Raw genomic sequence first — 6,696 nt, forward strand, 5'->3', positions numbered from 1 at the left:
TGTACACAATCTAAGGGTAGATCCTGTTGAAGTGGACGTATGTAGATTGTAGCCTGTCCAATCATCGTCGATGGATCTTTCAGATAGGCAAGGGTGTATCCAGTGCTGGGACACTGAAGCAACGCAAGATTTCGACTGCGAGTAGATCCTACAAGTTTTAGAAATTCAAAGCCTCCCCCTTGTTGGAGCTTCGGAAACACTTCCATCAGTTTATTTGTTATAACCATGGGATCGTGGTCATTCCCTGGAGAAAAAAACAAAACAAAATCATAACTCACCTCACCTTAAATTAAGCAAATAAGCCTGTGATAACTATTATTGACACTATGAACACCAATTAAGTTTGAGTCACTATAAAAAGAAATGCAAATAATTTCAACAAGCCACAGACAGTACAAACTTTTTTTACTTTTGGTAAATGCCTAGTTTCGCACTGACCTGAAAATGTTACTTTTTGCTCTCCAAGTCCTGAAGTAAGAAGTTCAGCTTTAAACAGTACGCTTGGAATTTTATCCGCATTGTGGTCAGCCAAACAACAGACAGTGTGTGTGTAGCTTCTTCGGCTAACTTGGACTTGTGCTGGTCGTCTCGTCATATTCCTTCTGGCTCCAATGTTATATGGCGCAAAGAGCCTTGCTACCTCCGCTGCAACACAGAAAAACGTAACAGCTCAATGGTCACCAGTCAGCTAAAACAGCCTCTACTTCTATCTTGGGATGCTCAAGCCAGCTAACACCATTTAGCCGATTAGCGAACTAGCTAGGTTTATGCTTCCCCCCCCATTAACAATAAACGTGTCACGCACGAAGCATCATAATACCGCATGCAAATACATGTTCGAGTCGATCTAATTTAACCTACACGTGTGTCCCGAATCATTAAATAGTAGCACACCTGGCTAACATGAAATTACTTAGCTTACCTTGGACAGGTGTACGTGATTGAGCGGCCGGTATCTGCTGTGACTGAGCTGCCGGAGTCACCGGTGCCGCGGGAGCCGTTGGACTTCTGCTCAGAGCTTCCTCAATCAAATTCGCTGCTTCTCTCAGCAGCTCCGGGCAACTTTTAGACATTTTGTCCTGCACCTCACACAGCGTCTCAACATTGGGGCTAGCAGGACCGAGTCTTCTCTTGATTTTTAGCCGTTGCAATGAAAGTTCTGTTTAACCGTGTAACTAAACCAACGTAGAGGTGAATAGCGCCACCCAGTGTATTGGAATGTGTTCAGTAGCTCTGCATCAATCCATTATCCGGAATTGATTTGTCTTGGCTTGATGCAGAGGGTAACCAATCAGGCGTTAGGTTCCGCCTACCAACTTTTGATGGGTCAGTTTGACAGTTTTAAGTAATTCAGGAAGCACTCCAACGCAGGACCATGAAATGTAAATGTAAATAGTGAAATTATTATATATGTATTTTACATAAAATGAATCGGTATTTGAATTAATTAATGACACATTTAATAACACATTTATGTATTTAATTCAAATTTTAATTAATTAATGACACATTTAAGTAATTATTTAATGGTGTATTTATTTATTTAATTGTGGCACTTTTAGTCCTCCATAAAAATAGTCCAAATTGGTGAAGTGAAATGAAAAAAATAACTTGTTTCAAAAAATTCTAAAAAATAAATAACGGAAAAGTGGTGTGTGCATATGTATTCACCCCCTTTGCTATGAAGCCCCTAAATAAGATCTGGTGCAACCAATTACCTTCAGAAGTCACATAATTAGTTAAATAAAGTCCACCTGTGTGCAATCTAAGTGTCACATGATCTGTCACATGATCTCAGTATATGTACACCTGTTCTGAAAGGCCCCAGAGATGCAACACCACTAAGCAAGGGGTACCACCAAGCAAGTGGCACCATGAAGACCAAGGAGCTCTCCAAACAGGTAAGGGACAAAGTTGTGGAGAAGTACAGATCAGGGTTGGGTCATAAAAAAATATCAGAAACATTGAACATCCCACGGAGCACCATTAAATCCATTATAAAAAAATGGAAAGAATATGGCACCACAACAAACCTGCCAAGAGAGGGCCACTCACCAAAACTCACGGACCAGGCAAGGAGGGCATTAATCAGAGAGGCAACAAAGAGACCAAAGATAACCCTGAAGGAGCTGCAAAGCTCCACAGCGGAGATTGGAGTATCTGTCCATAGGGCCACTTTAATCCGTACACACCACAGAGCTGGGCTTTACAGAAGAGTGGCCAGAAAAAAGCCATTGCTTAAAGAAATAAAATAAGCAAACACGTTTGGTGTTCGCCAAAAGCCATGTGGGAGACTCCCCAAACATATGGAAGAAGGTACTCTGGTCAGATTAGTCTAAAATTGAGCTTTTTGGCCATCAAAGAAAACGCTATGTCTGCCGCAAACACAACACCTCTCATCACCCCGAGAACACCATCCCCACAGTGAAGAATGGTGGTGGCAGCATCATGCTGTGGGGATGTTTTTAATTGGCAGGGACTGAGAAACTGGTCAGAATTGAAGGAATGATGGATGGCGCTTAATACAGGAAAATTCTTGAGGGAAACCTGTTTCAGTCTTCCATAGATTTGAGACTGGGACGGAGGTTCACCTTCCAGCAGGTCAATGACCCTAAGCATACTGCTAAAGCAACACTCGAGTGGTTAAAGGGGAAACATTTACATGTCTTGGAATGGCCTAGTCAAAGCCCAGACCTCAATCCTATTGAGAATCTGTGGTATGACTTAAAGATTGCTGTACATTAGCGGAACCCATCCAACTTGAAGTAGCTGGAGCAGTTTTGTCTTGAAGAATGGGCAAAAATCCCTGTGGCTAGATGTGCCAAGCTTATAGAGACATACCCCAAGAGACTTGCAGCTGTAATTGCTGCAAAAGGTGGCTCTAAAAGTATTGACTTTGGGGGGGGTGAATAGTAATGCATCTTCAAAGTGGTAGGCATGTTGTGTAAATCAAATGATACAACCCCCCCAAAAATCCATTTTAATTACAGGCTGTAAGGCAACAAAATAGGAAAAATGCCAAGGGGGGTGAATACTTTCGCAAGCCACTGTACCTGTGCCTTCATAGCTGGAATTGCCTGTGTCTGCGACGGCTGTGCTGACTCCATCTACGCTGACTCCAGCAGCGGCTTCGTCGGCGAGTTCGGCTCTTTTCCCTCTCTCTGGATCTGCCTGCTGTGGGAACTTTGGACCTATCGCCAGGAGGAGCAGGTGTACGCTATCCTCCTTCTCGTGGGCCCTCCTCGTTGGGGCTGTGAAAGGCTCAACTAATTGTGTGAGGGGTCGGAATAGGCAGATTTCTCCATCCCCTTCTCCAGCCGTTGTATTGGGCAGTTCAATGGTGAGAAATGTCTCAGTCCCTGGAGCAAAAACGTTGTGTTATCCAAGAGCACGAGTACAGGACATCAATAAGCTGCTCCCAAACATTTTAAACCAGCAACAGGAAATGTAGTCTTTCATAGTTCATATGGGATTTAATTACATTATGAAGGGCAGCTCAGAACAGCTGAAGATGGATTTTAAAGAACTGATTGGGTCTCTGCTTGACACCAACAAACGCACAATAAAATCTGGCCCTGTGCCCTCCCTAAATCTTGGAATTGAACGTTTCAGCAGACTTTTAGCCCTCCATAACTGGCTATGAGACTATTGCAGCTCTGTGGGTGTAACATTTATTGACAATTTTGATACCTTCTGGAAACAAAGCTAGTTTTATAAGGAGGATGGGATCCACCCAAATAATTTGGGTTCCTGGATCCTTTCACAGCATTATTAGGCAGCGTTGAGACAATTAATTATCAATGACCCAAGCCCAGCTCAGTTAATCGCTACTATTGTGTCGCTTAGTTGTCATAATGCTTCAGCAAATATAGATTATCCCAGGGGCGTTGGAAGAAACAATGTAAGGAACCTAATTTATGTCCCTCTAACTGCCCTGAATGCCTCTGCTGATCCTACAGCTATTGTATGCATTAATCATGTGAAATCAAAATCAAATCAAATTTAATGTTATTTGTCACATGCGCCGAATACCACAGGTGTAGACCTTACTGTGAAATGCTTACTTACAAGCCCTTAACCAACAATGCCGTTCAAGAAATAGTTAAGAAAATATGAATGTAAATAGTCCATTTGATTAATTGTTCAGTAGTCTTGTGGCTTGGGAGTAGAAGCTGTTAAGGAGCCTTTTGGACCTAGACTTAGTGCTCCGGTAACGCTTGCCGTGCAGTAGCAGAGAGAACAGTCTATGATTTGGGTGACTGAAGTCCTTGACAATTTTTTGGCCCATCCTCTGACACCGCCTAGTATGTAGATCCTGGATGGCAGGAAGCTTGGCCCCAGTGATGTCCTGGGCCATATGCATTACCCTCTGTAGTGCATTACGGTCGGATGCCGAGCAGGTTCCATACCAGGCAGAGATGCAACCGGTCAGGATGCTCTCAATGGTGCAGCTGTAGAACGTTTTGAGGATCTGGGGACCCATGCCAAAGCTTTCCAGTCTCCTGAGGGGAAAAGGTGTTGTCATGCCCTCTTCACGACTGTCTTCGTGTGTTTGGACCATGATAATTTGTTGGTGTGGACACCAAGGAACTTGAAACTCTCGACCCGCTCCACAACAGCCCCGTCGATGTGAATGGGGGTGTGTTCAGCCCTCCTTTTCCTGTAGTCCACGATCGGCTCCTTTGTCTGGCTCACGATAAGGGAGAGGTTGTTGTCCTGGCACCACACTGCCAGATTGCTGACCTCCTCCCTATAGGCTGTCGTTGTCGGTGATCAGACCTACCACTGTTGTGTCGTCAGCAAACTTAATGTTGGAGTCGTGCTTGGCCATGCAGTCGTGGGTGAACAGGGAGTACAGGAGGGGACTAAGCACGCACCCCTGAGGGGCACCAGTGTTGAGGATCAGCGCGGCAGATGTGTTGTTGCCTACCCTTACCACCTGGGGGTGGCCCGTCAGGAAGTCCAGGATCCAGTTGCAGAGGGAGGTGTTTAGTCCCAGGGTCCTTAGCTTAGTGATGAGCTTTGTGGGCACTATGGTGTTGAACGCTGAGCTGTAGTCAATGAACAGCATTCTCACATAGGTGTTCCTTTTGTCCAGGTGGGAAAGGGCAGTGTGGAGTGCAATAGTGATTGCGTCATCTGTTTATCTGTTGGGGTGGTATGCAAATTGGAGTGGGTCTAGGGTTTCCGGGATGATGGTGTTGATGTGAGCCATGACCAACCTTTCAAAGCACTTCATGGCTAGCGACGTGAGTGCTACGGGGCGGTAGTCATTTAGGCAGGTAACCTTCACATTCTTGGGCACAGGGACTATGGTGGTCTGCTTGAAACATGTAGGTATTACAGACTCGGTCAGGGAGAGGTTGAAAATGTCAATGAAAACACTTGCCAGGTGGTCCGCGCATGCTCTGAGTACACACCCTGGTAATCTGTCTGGCCCCCGCGGCCTTGTGAATGTTGACCTGTTTAAAGGTCTTGCTCACATCGGCTACAGAGAGTGGGATCACACAGTCGTCCGGAACAGCTGGTGCTCTCATGCGTGCTTCAGTGTTGCTTGCCTCAAAGCGAGCATAAATGGCATTTAGCTCGTCTGGTAGGCTCGCGTCAGTGGGCAGCTCGCGGCTGGGTTTCCCTTTGTAGTCCGTAATAGTTTGCAAGCCCAGCCACTTCCGACGAGCGTCAGAGCCAGTGTAGTAGGATTCAATCTTAGTTCTGTATTGATGCTTTGCCTGTTTGATGGTTTGTCTGAGAGCACAGCGGGATTTCTTATAAGCGTCCGGATTAGTGTCCCGCTCCTTGAAAAGGGCAGCTCTAGCCTTTAGCTCGGTGCCGATGTAGCCTGTAATCCATGGCTTCTGGTTGGGATATGTACGTACGGTCACTGTGGGGACGACGTCGTCGATGCACTTATTGATGAAGCCAATGACTGAGGTGGTATACTCCTCAATGCTATTGGATGAATCACGGAATATATTCCAGTCTGTGGTAGCAAAACAGTCCTGTAGCGTACATCCGCGTCATCTGACCACTTCCGTATTGAGCGAGTCACTGGTACTTCCTGCTTTAGTTTTGGCTTGTAAGCAGGAATCGGGGGATAGAATTATGGTCAGATTTGCCAAATGGAGGGCGAGGGAGAGCTTTGTATGTGTCTTCTTGTGTGGAGTAAAGGTGGTCTAGAGTTATTTTTCCTCTGGTTGCACATGTGACATGCTAGTAGAAATGAGATAAAACTGATTAAGTTTGGCTGCATTAAAGTCCCCGGCCACTAGGAGCGCCGCTTCTGGATGAACTTTTTTTGTTTGCTTATGGCCTTATACAGCTTGTTGAGTGCAGTCTTAGGTAAATAGACGGCTACGAATAATATAGATGTGAACTCTCTTCGTAGATAGTGTGGTCTACAGCTTATCGTGACCTACTCTACTTCAGGCGAGCAATTCCTCAAGACTTTTCTCAGAGGTCAAATTATATTTCAACAAAACAATGTTGCAGGAATGCTAGTCTTGTTTCTAACTACAGAAACCATTTCAGAACAATCTGAGATGGTGGGTGTCAAAATAATTTTCTTCCATTCTATTTGACCTGTAATGACTCCTAAGTGTCAAGTGTAGACATGTGTAAGCTGATCTGACCACTTTCCAAATTCTGAAGACAGCATGCATAGATACAGTGCATACGGAAAGTATTCAGACCCCTTGA

This window comes from Coregonus lavaretus (genome assembly GCF_964263955.1).
Source record: "Coregonus lavaretus genome assembly, chromosome: 4".
Taxonomy (NCBI): Eukaryota; Metazoa; Chordata; class Actinopteri; order Salmoniformes; family Salmonidae; genus Coregonus; species Coregonus lavaretus.